Source organism: Suncus etruscus, chromosome 10 (assembly GCF_024139225.1).
Source record: "Suncus etruscus isolate mSunEtr1 chromosome 10, mSunEtr1.pri.cur, whole genome shotgun sequence".
NCBI classification, from domain to species: domain Eukaryota; kingdom Metazoa; phylum Chordata; class Mammalia; order Eulipotyphla; family Soricidae; genus Suncus; species Suncus etruscus.
In genome coordinates, this window is record NC_064857.1 from 22,371,865 (window position 1) to 22,388,330 (window position 16,466).

The window sequence follows — 16,466 nt, forward strand, 5'->3', positions numbered from 1 at the left end:
TGGAAAAAGATATGAAGATACCTCCAGAAACTGGAAATTGAGCTCCCATACGATCCAGCTATACCACTCCTAGGATTATACCCGAGGAACACAAAAATACAATACAAAAATCCCTTTCTCACACCTATATTCATTGCAGCGCTATTTACAATAGCCAGACTCTGGAGACAACCAAAATGCCCTTCAACAGATGAATGGCTAAAGAAACTGTGGTACATATACACAATGGAATACTATGCAGCCATCAGGAGAGATGAAGTCATGAAATTTTCCTATACATGGATGTACATGGAATCTATTATGCTGTGTGAAATAAGTTAGAGGGAGAGAGAAAGACACAGAATAGTTTCACTCATCTATGGGTTTTAAGAAAAATGAATGATATTTTTAGCAGTATCTTAGAGACAAGAGAGATGAGGGCTGGTAGGTGCAACTCATGACATGAAGCTCACCACAGAGAGTGATGAGTGCAGTTAGAGAAATAACTACACTGAGAACTATCATAACAATGTGAATAAATGAGGGAAGTAGAAAACCTGTCTCGAGTACAAGTGTGGGTGGGGTGGGGAGGAGGGAGATCTGGGAAATTGGTGGTGGGAATCTTGTACTGGTGAAGGAGGGTGTTCTTTACATGACTGTAATCATACAACTGCAATCATGTTTGTAAGTACGGTGTTTAAATAAAGATAATTTAACAATAAAAAAAACCCAACCCCCCCAAAAAAAGACAATGGTGGGGTTGAGACAACTAAGGATGGCAGTGGGGGAGGGTTTGGGGAACCAAGGACTCAGAGTAAAGAGAAAGCATCACTTGACATCTCAGTGGATACATCTAGTCTTGACAACAGCAATCTATCACTCATTCATTTGGGATTTCAAAACCCAAATGATCACTCCCACCCATGTGCCCCAAGTATATGGCTCCATCACTAAGAAACACGTTCTACTGGAAAATCTTTTTTTAATATATTTTTATTTATGTAGCATGATCATAGTTGGGTTACAGTCATAACCAGAACACCCCCCTTCACCAGTGTAACATTACCCCCTCCCCCCTTCCCATCCCCTGCCTGTATTCGAGACAGGCATTCTACTACAGTTACTTGTTTTTAAGTTCAGTAAGTTGTATTTTTTTTCCTTAAAGGATAAGAGTAGAAAAATATAGTAAAGGTGTGATAGTGGCAATTGCCATTGTTTGTATAGGTCCAGAAAAATGGGGAAAATGGGAAAAAATTCTTGACTGATCACAAAAAGGCCTCACCACAGAAGTTTATTGGCATAAGACCGACTCTGGGTTTCAGGCATACCAGTCCATCAAATTCGAGTCATTCTCAAGGCCCCGGTGAAACTTCTTCACACTTTAGTCTACTGGAAAATCTTTTACTTGTTTATATGAATAGGCAATTTGCAAGAAGTATGAGGAGGCTCATTTTTATTTTATTAAAATTTTATTTTATTAAAAACAGCTACTTTGGTAGACAATTTCTGGGAATATCACCAGAAATATGAGCCAACAGTATTTAGGGGACCCCTATTTCTTTATTCCTACTGCTGTGCAAGAAAGTGGCAGGGCTCTGAAGGCCTAGAATAGATGTACATCCTGTGTCAACACAATTCTTCCACCAGCTAAATTCCAGCTAAGTGTCTTGGCCCTACCTGAAGTCAGGGTGAGCTGTTTAGGCTCCCCTTTCAACCTCATATAGTATGTTGTGAGACTTCTCTCTGAAATACCTCAGTTGAGTTCCCAAGCATGCTACTTCTAGGTGAAAGCAGAGGAAAAAAAAGGAGCAAGTTGGCTTAGAAATCATGGATATGGGATGTGGGCCATGTTTACACAAGAGAAAAACAAAAAAACAAAAAAACAGAAAAAATCTGGCCCTGGAACACTGAGCCTTCTGCCTAGAGTGGGAAGAGGTGATAGATCTCCTGCTGCAACACAGCTTTTCAACTCTTAGAGGTCTGTGAGCACCAGCCCTATTGGTCACACCAGCTTAGTAACTCTTCCATTTCCTTTGTGAAGTCTTTACATTGGGAGCAGACTATTCTTAATACATCTTAGACATCAACTGGAGTGGAACTGTGGATTGAAAAGACTGGTGATGGCAGTCTGCTTTCCCCATAGGCTCCTTTTTCAAAGCCAAGGCTGAAAGTGAAAGCATTTTCTTTTCTGACCCTTCTTGAGAAGACGCTCAGAGGACGGTGTCCCGATTAGTTCTGTGTGTATGTGCAATACAGTTGCTCTCAGCTCTCTGCTCTCTTCCATCCCTTCTCAGCCAGCCTCCTGCCTCCCCACACTTCAGAGGTTGAATGCTGACAAGCAGGTGTGATGTTTGCCATTTCAGCAGCTCCTGGTAATCAGAGTGGCTGCCTGGGTTTGGCAGGCTCAGTTCACCTTTACTTGGCCCCATTCTCAGCCCCACCGGATGTGAAGGCAGGCCAGGATCCATAGCCTTATCCTCAATATCTTCCCCTTGGGAGAAAGAGGCAAGTGTAAAGTGACTACTAGGAGAAATGAGCCTACTGTGCAACCTTCTCACCAGGAGAAGATTGTTTCTGGGCAGAGCTGGAACTGAATTTACATGCTTATAGGGAGTGCAAGTAGAAGGGAAGGCACTAGACAAACTAGTCAATAAGGCTCTTTCTTCCTGGTTCCACTGTCTCAAGTCTCTCCATTGTAAACATGCAATTGTGATTTCTAGCCCAGGATGAGAGTTAAAAAATAGATTGAAGTAGGCTGGGTGGGCTAGTTGCTGACCTGTGACCACTTTCTGTTGTCCCTATCTGCTCTCTGTCTACCAGAGGAAGACTGACTGTGGGGCATTTGGATAGAGGACACAGCAGGGATTGGTGACCGAAACAACGTAACCTGTGAATAAAGTCTGTCCCTGAATGCAGGATGTAGGGGAGCAGGACTGGAAGTTTTCTATAACTTTTCTGAAGAAGAAGAAGAAAAAAAAAAGGTTTGGGCCAGAGAGATAGCATGGAGGTAGGGCATTCACCTTGCATGCAGAAGGATGGTGGTTTGAATCCCGGCATCCCATATGGTCCCCTGAGCCTGCTGAGGGTGATTTCTGAGCGTAGAGGCTGGAGTAACCCCTGAGCGCTGCTGGGTGTGGCCCAAAAACCAAAAAAAAACAAAAAACAAAAAAACAAAAAAAAAACTTTAAAGCTCTTTTTAAAGGCAGGTGATTAGGTGCAAGCTTTGGCTTCCTTAGAAGGGAAGAAATGGGGAAATCTATGACTTCTTCCTTTTTAGGGGGCTTTGGACTACACCCTGTGGTGTTTGGGTTATTCCTGGTTCTGCACTCAGGAATTACTCCCAGTGGTGCTTGGGAACCATTATTGGATGCTGGGGAACTAATCCTAGTTGGCCTCATGCAAGGCAAATGCCCTATCTGCTGTACTATCACGCCAGCCCCCTAAGACTTCTCCCTTTTATATGTCTTCACCATATTGTGCCCTTCCCCAGTTCTTCCTGACCCAAGAGTCAGTCCTCAGGCCTTACTGCTAGCTCCTTCCCAGGAACTGAACTTGTAACCAAAGAAACTGGGGACCAGGCCTGGAACCCTTCTTTTTTTTTTTTTTTTTTTTGGTTTTTGGGCCACACCCGTTTGACGCTCAGGGGTTACTCCTGGCTATGTGCTCAGAAATCGCCCCTGGCTTGGGGGGACCATATGGGACGCCAGGGGATCGAACCGCGGTCCGTTCCTTGGTAGAGCTTACAAGGCAGACACCTTATCTCTAGCGCCACCTTCCCGGCCCCTGGAACCCTTCTTGACACAATCAGTGTCTGCAGGCAGGAGACATTACCCTCTCTGCTGTATCAGTCCATTCCAGAGCCAGGCCCCCTACTAGGCCTACACAGCACAGCCATATTTTGTTCTGCCTACTGGGAATGATCTACTCAGGGATGGACCTTCAGCCTCCCTGGTGAGAGAAACCTCTGGGGTTCTGTCTTCTGGTCATGTGATACATAAAATGCCACCGGTTATAAGGAGGCAGCCACAGCCTGCAGTTTGTTCTGTGGTCTGGCGGGCAGCTGCCCACTTTTCCCTACATGCCAGATCCCTGAGTCAACAGTTGAAGTGATGAATTTAAAATACATGCTTGGGGCCGGGTAGGTGGCGCTGGAGGTAAGGTGTCTGCCTTGCAAGCGCTAGCCAAGGAAGGACCGCGGTTCGATCCCCCGGCGTCCCATATGGTCCCCCCCAAGCCAGGGGCGATTTCTGAGCACATAGCCAGGAGTAACCCCTGAGCGTCAAACGGGTGTGGCCCAAAAACCAAAAAAAAAAAAAAATAAAAAAAAAAATACATGCTTTTTTTGTTTTTTTGTTTTTGTTTTTTTTTTTCCAATAAAGTTTAAATTGCAGGGGTCAGCACATCCGGAGTGCAATGGATGAGCCTCGCCCTGGAAAACCACCTTCCTGATCATGGTATCTACCTTGCCAGGTAAGTATGAAATACATGGCTTAAACTAGTCAAAAAAAATCACTGTTTCTTGGGTCAAACTTAGGTGAAAACATTAAGCCTTGTTTGGAAATGACAAACCTGCTCTTTCTTGACTGAACAGATACATTGGTGAAGTTTCATCCAATTGTCATAAATTAGTGGGGATTTATTATATTATAATCAGAGTTGTCCATCCTTGGAATCAATCACCCTCCTAGATCTATCCTCTCCTTCCTTTGTTCTAGGAATCTTTTTCCTCAGCTTACAGTTGAATTTGGCCAGTGAAAACACCTGTAAGAGGTGAAGGTGAGAGGTGGCTACCTCTATACAGGTGGCCCTCTATATAGTACCTTCCCTACTTCCAGAGACTCTGGCACTCTGATCTTTGCTACTAACTCTGCCCTACCCCAGACACAACATGATTCCTTGTTCATTTCCCTAATTCTTCCCAGACCTTAAAAAAAAAAATCCTGTTTTGATAATTACAAATCTGCAGGTGCCATCAGTTTCCTGCTAGAACTATGACTGATATATCAAGAATTAGATGAAAAGTCATCTCTTGCTGAAGCAACCAAGATCCTGATGACTGAAACTTGGTATTCAAAGTGCTCACTGAAAATTGGTCAGATTCAGGTGGACAAAACTATTGATGTATCTCTGGACCCCACGTCAAAGGTAGTTCCATTCCTTATGCCAAGGTTGTTCTTACAGAACCTTAGAGTTAATAAGTTCTGGTGCTGTGGGCCAACAGTTTTTAGTGAATTGACCCTTTAGCATATTTGCAATTTGGTAAAATGATTTTGGCTATTTGATTTTTGGTAAAAAAAAAAAATTGCTCCCTTTCACACATAAGACTTCCCTCCTCATTGCATGTCCTCCATGTTTCCTCCTTGAAAATGCCTTTAGTCTCAATGTCATGGAGTATTTTATCGACGTGTTGTTCTATATACCTTATGGTATCAGGTCTGATATCAAGGTCTTTAATCCATTTGGATTTTACCTTCGTACATGATGTTAATTGGGGGTCTATGTTCGCTTTTTTGCAAGTGGCTAACCAGTTCTGCCAGCACCACTTGTTGAGATTTTCCCTTCTCCACTTATGATTTCTTGCTCCTTTGTCAAAAATTAGGTAATTGTATGTCTGGGGAACATTGCCTGAGAACTCAAGCCTATTCCACTGATCTGAGAGTCTGTCTTTATTCCAATACCATGCTGTTTTGATAACTATTGCTTTGTAGTAGCTCACCACAAAGAGTGGTGAGTGCAGCTATAGAAATAACTACACAAAGAACTACCATAATCATGTGAATGAATGAGGGAACTGGAAAGCCTGTCTGGAATACAGGTGGGGGTGGGGTGAGATGGAGGGAGATTTGGGACATTGGTGGTGGGAATGTTGCACTGGTGATGGGGGTGTTCTTTACATGACTGAGACCTAATCACAATCATTTATGTAATCAAGATGTTTAAATAAAAAAAATTGTGGAAAAAAAAGCCAACTGAAAATCAGGGGTCATCTTATATGCCGAGTATATCTCAAAAAATGTTTCAATATGCCACTAAACAAAAATTGTCTGAATATTGCCACAAAACGAATTTTCCAACTCGATCCTGCACCAATCACTGCAAGGCTGCTCTACCACCTCTCTCACTCAACCAATCCAAGCAGGCTTTATGCATGCAAATTAGACAATGTTCTGGACCCGAATCTATACTGTCAAAAGCCTGCTCAGATTGGCAGAGTCAGAGAGGAAGTCTATGACAGTAGAACCTTTGAACCTTTGCTTGTTGTGATTGGCTCACTGTGGTACATACAGTTGCAGCACAGGAACGTTCTGTCTGATACAGCGAATATAGGCCTAAACCTATGTTTTAACTGCAAAATTAGGGGGTCGTCTTATACGCCCAGTTATCTTATACACTGGCAAATATGGTACCTCTAGCGCCACCTCATTGGCCCCTCATTAAATTATTCTATAAAGGGGCCAGAGAGATGGCGCTAGAGGTAAGGTATCTGCCTTGCAAGCACTAGCCAAGGAAGGATCCCCTGGTGTCCCATAAAAAATAAATAAATAAATAAATAAAATAAAAAAAAACCTCTTTAGGGGCCAACATGATAGTACAATACAGTGAGAAGGGGGGTTGTTTTGTAAATCAGGATTGCCAGACCAGAGTTCAATCCCCAGCATACTATATGGTTCCCCACGTCCTGTCAGTAATAATTCCTGAGAGCCATGAGTAACCTCTGAGCATCATAGTGTATGGCCCCCTCCTACAAAACTCTTTCAAATATGACACTAACTTCCTTAACACTATTGTCCAATGTTGGGGCTCAAACTCAACCCAGATGGTCTTCCTTCTTCATAGAAAAATCTCACTTGAAATGCAAAACTCCAATCAGAAAAGCTGACCAGGATCCAAGCATAAATATGGAGGCTCTGTCTCTGATTTCTAATTTAGGACCAGAGAAATTACTTTCCTGGCAGTATTTATAGCCATGAGAGGGAAGGCGCTCCCTGTGCTGTTTCTTGGCAGTCTCACAGTCTGCCACTGCAGAGACTGTCCCTTCCCTCCTCATCACTCTCATCTTCGACACCAGTCAGAATCACCATTCCTGCTGCCACCCAAGGGGTTCACAGAGCTCACTGGGTTCCCAGGGCCTAAAGTGGAGATTAAAGGAAGCCAAAGATCATTGCTGAACAAATATTCTGAGAATCAAAAAAATAAAACCTATGGACCAATTATCTTTAACTCAGTTCCAGAGTTCTAGGAAAACCGATTTCAGAAGAAGCCAATTTACATTTACTTAGAGCAGCTGTCCCATAGGATGAATCAGTACTTTAGAGAAAAAAATATAAATCAAGGCCAGAGCAGTGGCACAAGCAGTAAGGCATCTGCCTTGCCCACACTAGCCCAAGACAGACCGTGATTCAATCCCTCAGTGTCCCTTATGGACCCCCAAGCCAGGAACTATTTCTGAGCACATAGCCAGGAGTAACCCATGACTGTCACAGGGGGTGACCCAAAATCAAAAACAAAAAATATAATTCATTTAAAAGATATGATTGTACTAAAGGAGATTTGGAGGTGAAATAACATCTCCAAGGTTTATCAGTTAGTTCTTCATAAAGGCAATACTTAATAATCAGCCTTTGTATAATACTTTATTATTACTATATCCATTTTGCAGAATGGGAAAATAAGATTCAGAGATAAAAAGTCAGTTCTCTGACTCCACTGACCTACAAAGACACAGCCTCTAAGGGTAGAGCCTGTGACTTCTTATTTTTTTAGTAATATCTTTATTTAAACACCATGATTACAAACATGTTTGTAGTTGGGTTTCAGTCATAAAAAGAACATCCCCCTTCATTAGTGCAATATTCCCAATACCAATGCCCTCTCTCTCCCTGATTGGCCCTTGCAGCAACCTCTCCACTGGCCCTTGGTCTTTAGGCAGTAAGCCTAAGATGGGGCTGGGGGTTATAGCAGTATTTGACAATAAAATCAAATTCAAGTTACCCTGATAATGATGCATGAAGAGTAAAACTGTTGATGGTATGTCTTTATCTAGATGGTCCCTAGATAACTCTGAAGCTGATCTAAAAGAGGGATAAAAATAAAACAGGGTGGGAATGGTGGTAATAATTGCCAACACATGGTGTTTGGCTTATAGAAACTTCTTACTTGCAAAGCATGACTCAGGAAAAACTGGGTAACCATATGTCTTCATTCTCTAAAATAGTCACATTCTGGGCTATGTTCTGATACAACTGGGCACAATGCCCTCTTTTTCTCTCACAAAGCATCCTGGCTTCCACAATAAATTATATACCACAATAAAACACTCCACATACAGGGATTTGTATTTTATATTTCAGAAAGCAAAAATGCCCATATTCCCAATTTCCTCAACACTCCAAAATCTTAGTGACAACCCAATTTTGATCAGACAGGTGCATTGCAACACAACACTGTCAGAAAAAAAAAAAAAAAAAACAGAAGGGACCAGACAGAGTCGACTCATGTGGAACTTGGACTTTCTCAACATTTTTGAGTTGGTGAACAAAAAAGTCGGTCATATGTTTTTCCCAGGTGTGCTGTAAGAGAAACTCCTAGAAATGTTCTTCAAGCAAGTAGCATTGCTAATATTTATATTTATATATATCAAAAATATCATTCTTACTGGAGCTTTTCATATCTGTAATAATAGAGTAAAAGAAGTAACTTTACTTTCTGAACAACATATTTATAGCAACTAGAATGCAATATATTAGTTTGAATTTTGACTCAAAAAATACTGTGTTATTTTCTCTAAAAGGAAAGTCATCAGAAATGTTGAATTGCTTTCCATCTTCTGTCATCTATGGCAGCTCATCCTTGGATATTTGATCATCTGCTCAGGAGTCGATGGTTCCTCTGCAAACTTTGTCTCTTAATTGCTTTTAAAAAGAACCAGTAAAAGCAGTTCCCTGTCCAGGTCCTGGAACATAACCCCAACAAGACAGCCCAGACTTTCCTGCATCAGCAGGTCAGGTTACAGGTGTTTTGAGAGAGCTCACCCTCCACACTTTAAGGATCCATTACTGTGTTTTTAGGGCACCTATGAGACTCGGCCCTTCAATTTTTGTTAGTGACTTCCAAGGCACCTGTCAATCTCATCAAAATGAAACCATATTTTAGAAAGGCTACATCATGCCACTGTGAAGAGTATGAGCTTCAGAGTCCAAAACAGTGGTCAAGATCACTACTCTGATCTTAGCATTTTTTGGACTTTGGTTCGATTATGTACCATCTCTTCCTCTGTACAATAAAGATAATTATGATGCTTAACACAAAAGATTGCCTTATATTGGGGTCTGAGTGATAGCAAGGTAAACCCTAAGCACCATCAGGCATAGTTCAAAAGCTAAAACAAAACAAAAAAATCAAACAAAAAAGACAGCCTTATCTTTTACCCATTATTTATTCTTAGAAACTGAACATGGCCTATATTTTTAGTTTAGTTTAGTTTAGTTTAAAATTACCATAATAAGGGGAAAGGTGCTATTCAAAGAAATAAAACAGGCTCTGGGATCCAAAAACCTGAATTCCAGTTCTGTTTTCACACCCACCTACCCACCTCCACTGGATCACTGAATTTTTACATTTTCCTTGAACCTCAACTTCTTTCTTTCATCTAGTAAAATGATTATAATATATTCATGTCTTTATAAGTTCTATATAAGATCTTATCTAAAGTAACATAAGAACAATTCTCTTAAAAATGACAGTACAAACTATATTATTCTGAACACATAGGGCTTTCCTATAACAAATGAATGATTAAGCTCTTAACTTGATAAGTTGTCTGTACCAGGTCTTAAGACCAAGCCCAGAGGCTGTGCTGGCATCTCCCATCCCTGGGCTGAACCTGCCTGGTTGCTTCTATTTGCTCTATTTCCTATTCTGGCACTTTAGGACTAATGAACCAATGCACAGTATTACCCTCAGAGGAGAATGGTGAGAGAAAGGGCAGGTTGACAGTGCTCAGCTATGCTTTCAAACATGAATAATACATGAAAGTGTAGCCAATCTCCATTAAAGAGCCTTTTGTAGCATAAATAAATAAGGACAGGGCCCCCAACAAATAGTACAGTGAATCAGGTACTTGCCTTGTATGCGACTTGACCCACCTTCAATCCATGACATCTCAACCAGAAGTGAATCCTGAGAGAAGATCCAGGAGTAAACCCTGAGCAGACCCAGGTGTGCCACCCAAATAAAGAGAGGGGAGGGGAGAGAAAAGCATAGGTAGGGAGGGGGAAATGGGTGGGGAAGGGAAGGATGAGAAGGAAGAAAAGAGGAAGGAAGAGGAAAGTAATGAGGTGGAGAGGGGGGAAAAAGAGGAGGAGAGGAAAAGGAAGGGAGAGGAAGAAAGAGAAGAAAAGAGAGAAGAAGAAAGACAGGGAGAGAAGACGAGAAGAGAGGGGATAGGAGAGGAGGGGAAGAAAAGAAGAGGAGAGAAGAGAGGAAAGAGGAAGGGTAGGAAGGAGAAAGGTACCATGGTTTACTGGGAAATTTCTAACCACAACTTTACCATATACACTTAGGGAGAGGTGTGAAGACAGTGTTGGAAAGGCAGACGTGGGAAAGGAAGATAAGTGGACGAACACTTTATATGAGCCTTACATAAAAAGGAAAGTTACATCTGCAGCTGTTAGCCAGATATGACTCCCCAAAAGAAGCAATTACACCCAAAGGAATGTTTTATCTGATATACATGTATTTCGTGGTTCCTTCCTAGCCATGATTGGAGTCATCAGCATTATATTTAGCATGTATAGGGAGCCATAGGTGCTGGTGATTAAATTCAGGGCAAAAGAATATTTAGAGCCAAATGTTTTCAAATTGTTGTTTAGAATTTACAGGGGCCAGAGTGGTAGCACAGTGGTAGGGTGTTTGCCTTGCACATGGCTAACCCAGGACGGACAAGAGTTCGATCCCTGGTGTCCCATATGATCCCCCAAGCCAGGAGCAATTTCTGAGCACAGAGCCAGATGAAACCCCTGAGCGCCACTGGATGTGGCCAAAAAAATAACAAACAAAAATAAATAGGGGCCGTAACAATAGCACAGCGGTAGGGCATTTGCCTTGCACGCAGCTGACCCACGACAGACCACGGTTAGATTCCCAGCATCCCATATGGTCCTCCAAGCCAGGAGTGATTTCTGAATACATAGAAGGAGTAACCCCTGTGCATCACCAGATGTGGCCCAAAAGACAAACAAATAAATAATAGAATTTATAAAGACTTTTCATAAGCTACCTTGTGTAAATGCCATCTTAAAAAAATTATCCTTCTTTCAAGTGACATTTGATATGTTAAGATACTTGCTTTTATCTCTCTTGAGACATAAAATTTGGGGGGATATGGGGGTTGGGATACACTCAGATGTGCTTAGAAATTATTCATGATTCTATAGTAGGAATTACTCCTGGAGGTACTTGAAGACCATATATGGAACTGGAGATCAAACCATGGTTGGCTATATATGACCTGCTGTATTATATCACTTTACCCCCAGCACTAATTTTTCGAATCTGTTTTTCACTAAATTCTTTTCACTGTAGTTGTTCTAGGTTTTTCTCTGTATAATCAAAAATATTAGTATACCTGCGATGATTAGTAAAGGACTGTGGATTTCCATTAACCTTAGTTATCTATCACTTCCATGAAATGTGTCAATTCTCATCACGATCACTTCAGTGGCACACCCTGAGAAAAGCTAAAATATCTACAAATAGCTACACTACAAGGAATTTGAAAAATATGTTCAATAAAGTGTTAGAAGCAACCACATAACTCAGTCATTATTTTCACAAGCAACCCAATTCCAAAGGAAGCGATTTGTGTCTGTCTACTCCCTCATACAAAAGGCAGAGATCCTTGGGATCTCTTCTTTAGAATCTAAGTGAATCACCCTCTAATCTTTCTAGAAACAAAAACACCTATTTTTTTTTCACTGACCTGTCTTCCTCTATATATTTGTTACATAGCCTTACCTTAAAATCTTCCAATTAATCCTCCACATTTTGAACAGAAAAAGCAGGTGTGCAATATCATTTTCCTCTACCAAATCAAAAGTGTGGAATCATTGCACCTCCCTATCTATTGATACCACTTGAGCCATGCTCATGTTCCAAAGGTAAGAAACATGGAATGGTCTGTTTTGACTCACTTTGACTCTTGTGACAAGCAGTCAGTTTTAACTGTTTGATCTAAAACTAGGGAAAGAAAAAACACTAGGCAGATTACTTTCCAACCTTGGTGGCCTGAGCCCACACTATAACAGCAGATCATTTCAGGAAAAATAGCAAAAAGGATTTATTTCTGTTAGGAGATAGAAATATAGAGGTGAAGTTCATAAGTTCATGGATTTGGCAGCTAGGGTTCCAATCCAGGCTTGTTAACTTATTGATTGCTTAACTTAAATTATGTTCTTTTAGCAACCTGACTTACCTTCTCACTTGTGAAATGAAGATAATATTTCTCCCTCATAGACTTGCTACGAGGTTAAAGAAATCAGTACTTGTAAAGACATTAAGAATGTATAATAGGGGCTGATGTGATAGCACAGTGGTAGACATTTGCCTTGCACACGGCTGACCCAGGAAGAACCTGTGTTCGATCCTCAGCATTCCATATGGTCAACCAAAAATTAAAAAGTATAATATTCATTTTGTACATTTGTCAAAATAGTGAGTAAATGTCCATTATTATTTTGTGATCAGAGCGATTGATATAAATATGATCACTGGTTAAGCTATTTGTCATCAGCGATGGTAACAAAACATCTGTTTACTCATAATAGACTTAATAGGGGTCAGTTTCATCTATGAAGACTTTGACAAAGCCCTTTCTGAGTGCATCTGTACCATCCACCATTTTTTTTAACAGAAAAATATTGTAGACTGACCTCATCAGCACTTTTCAAATGTACACAGCAAATCAAATTCATCATGCAATGTCTCTATAAGGGACACAGTAACAGACCTCCTGAACCAAAGAGAGAACAGGGTTGGAGTGATAACACAGCAGGTAGGGCATTTTGTCAAACAGGGTTTGATTCTGAAGCAGCCTATATGGAACCCAGAGCACTGCCAGAAGTGATCCCTGAGTGCAGAGCCAGGATGTATCTCCAGACCACTGCTGGGTGTGGCCCCAAACCAAAACTAACACACAATCCCCAAATAAACCGAGAGAAATCTGAAATTCTAAAGGAGAAAAAGAACTTGCCTTGAGCAAGGACTGACCCTCCACCATCTAAACCTAAATGATTGTATATATCTGGGGACTGAGGTGCTAATTGGTGCTTGAGTACCAGACCAGCTACAGGTATGATAGCTTTGACTCTCCCAGTTTAGAATCCTGGGGATTCCACTTGTCATTGGAGTACTGCTTACAGCATAATCTGTTCACCTCCCTCCATGTCTTTTCAGTTTTACAGACATTTCTCTTGTCACTTACATTAGCAGCTTCCATGTGAGATATCAGAGGTTAGTCAGATATAAGTATGATAAGCAGAAGAAGAGCAACTGGGCAAGAAGGCAACAATGTCAAGGCTCAAATCTTCTAATTGGCCCAGAAAGGAGCCAGGTAAGCAGTGATCCATTTTCACAAAAAGCTCCTTGCAAGAACGTGAAATGAACTCCCAAAGAATCTGTGGAAATTGCGTGTCATCTTTTTAAGATGTGCACACGATAATTCCCATCCCCTAATTACTATGCACTGCTTCAACTGTAAGAAGCATGGTACGTTCTGTTTTTATGGTAATTGATGGTCTTGTTTTTGGAAATGTAAAAATCCACCAGTTGCTGAACCAATTGTTTAATTAAGTTGTCAGAGCATTTCCCAGGCTGGATGGTTCAGCTGTCTTAGAGGCTGAACAGGCTCCTTGCTTTCACAGTAGGATCTTATTTTTGCTTGCATAGCTACCTCACATGCTGAAATTCAAGATGCTATGTCATAGTCAAAAGGAACATGTGATTTCCAGTTCATTTACTACTGCATGATAGGATTCTCCCAGTGAATCTAACACCTAGTAAAGGTAAGAATAGATTCAACGTGTTTTCTTTTTCAGAGTCAACTTTCTAACACATGCATCTGCATATGTAGTGAAAGCAAAGTAGTTATTTGTAATTTGGATTTAGAAAGAAATTGAACAACATTTTCAAATGCTAGGAAATACATGTATGAGAAGTGGATCTAGTGGATGTGAGCCCAAGGATTTAGACATTTGACTCACCTAGCTGCTCCTGCCTACAGATCTCCAATGAAAATCAGTGCATAGATAGATAAAACAGTAACTAAAGAGAAAGCTTCAATTTCCATGATTTTTGATGTGGGTAAACAAACAAACAAACAAAAAAACTTTGCAAAACTTCTCTTATTCCAAACCCTCTAGAAATAGATGGCAGGTCTCTGTGACTTGGCCACACCAGAGAGATCACAGGAGACAGATTTCTTGCTTCCACCAACATTTTTGCACACTAGACTATATAGTTTTAATTATATTATTGAGGTTTGACTTACAATATTAAATTGAGTAAACTTCATGAAATATAATAACAAAGAGAAATGTCTCTGACCAGTTCATCCCAAGCTATTTCCTCCCATCACATTGTGGTACTGTCTACTATTCTGGTCTCACTGTAAGAGGATCTAGCTTTCATAGCCATCATCCTCTTTACTCAATGACAGTGTATTTCTAACATGCCCACAATATTTACAATCTTCCAGTCTTCCTTCATCAGCATCTTACATTCTGTTCCACATCAAACACTGTATCCTATATTCTACTCACCCCAAAGCCCCATTCCAAACTCTCAAGAACAATTCCCAAAGTCATCCTGATCTTGCTGATACTATGAATCCTGTCCTGACAGACAAGTTTGTCCCTACTTGGGCCATGCTGAAACATAACCCTAGTTATTATTGAGCTTAAAGCAAAGAGAAGAGCCAGGTTCTAAGAAGAACAAACATGGGCCCGGAGAGATAGCACAGCGGTGTTTGCCTTGCAAGCAGCCGATCCAGGACCAAAGGTGGTTGGTTCAAATCCCGGTGTCCCATGTGGTCCCCCGTGCCTGCCAGGAGCTATTTCTGAGCAGACAACCAGGAGTAACCCCTGAGCATCGCCGGGTGTGGCCCAAAAACCAAAAAAAAAAAAAAAAAAAAACATTTTGTCAACATGACCTAGCTTTTATCACTACATAATCCCTTCCCAGCACACACACATTCACACATACACACACACATTTTACACATATACACGCACACATTTACGCACATCCCTCCTACAAATATCTTCAATTTCTCATCTCAAAGAATTATTAAAAATATAGATACCATGGGCCAGAGAGCTAGCTTAGCAGTAGTTGCCTTGCATGTGGCCAATTGAGGTGGACTTGAGTTCAATTCCCAGCATCCCCTATGGTTTCCCAAGATAGATAGATAGATAGAAAGATAGATAGATAGATAGATAGATAGATAGATAGATAGATAGATAGATAGATAGATAGATAGATAGATAGATAGATAGATAGATAGATAGATAGATAGATGATAGATAGATGATAGATTGATAGATAGATAGATAGATAGATAGATAGATAGATAGATAGATAGATAGATAGATGATAGATTATAGATAGATAAATGATAGATAGATGATAGATAGATGATAGATAGATAGATAGATAGATAGATAGATAGATAGATAGATGATAGATTGATTGATAGATAGATAGATAGATAGATAGATAGATAGATGATAGATTATAGATAGATAAATGATAGATAGATGATAGATAGATAGATAGATAGATAGATAGATAGATAGATAGATAGATAGATAGATAGATAGATAGATAGATAGATAGATAGATAGATAACATAAAACATCAGCTAGGTAAATTTTATCACATCCAGATCTGGATAAGGTCAGCTTCTTTCAAAGCAGTCAATCCTGGTTTGTTCCCTAGTATGCCATATGGTACCCCAAGCCCACCAGGAATGATTTCTAAGCAGAGAGCCAGGAGTATGCCCTAAGCTTAGCCCAATGTGACCCCAAAACAAAAAAATTGTACTACTTCCAGGCATTAGATTTCTGTGTAATTGTCTAAAAAAAGATTAAGGCAGCCTATATACACACTAATAAAAGTTCTCTACCATAGCCTGTTTTATACTGCAATACTAAACAGGGTCCAATATTTTAAACTCTTATCACAATAAAAGTTTTTCATCATTAAATATATATTTTTGGAGCAAGGGAAAGGGGGATATTCTGCTTCATAAAGTCTTTAAAGAAGGACCTAAGACACAGCATAATCACAGTGACAATCATTTAGTCTCACTTATCTATGGGTTTTAAGAAAAATAAAAGACATTATTGTAATAATGTCCAGAATAAAGCTGGAAGGCCCGGCTCACATTATGAAGCTCACCTCAAGGAGGGTGAGTGCAGTTAGAACACTAA

At 40.5% G+C, this 16,466-nt stretch overlaps 1 pseudogene; it reads right to left on the reverse strand.

Moving 5' to 3' along the window:
- Positions 1 to 4,266: 4,266 nt before the first annotated feature.
- On the reverse strand, positions 4,267 to 4,457 carry LOC126021320 (uncharacterized; annotated as a pseudogene).
- Between the last annotated feature and the right edge of the window lie 12,009 nt (positions 4,458 to 16,466).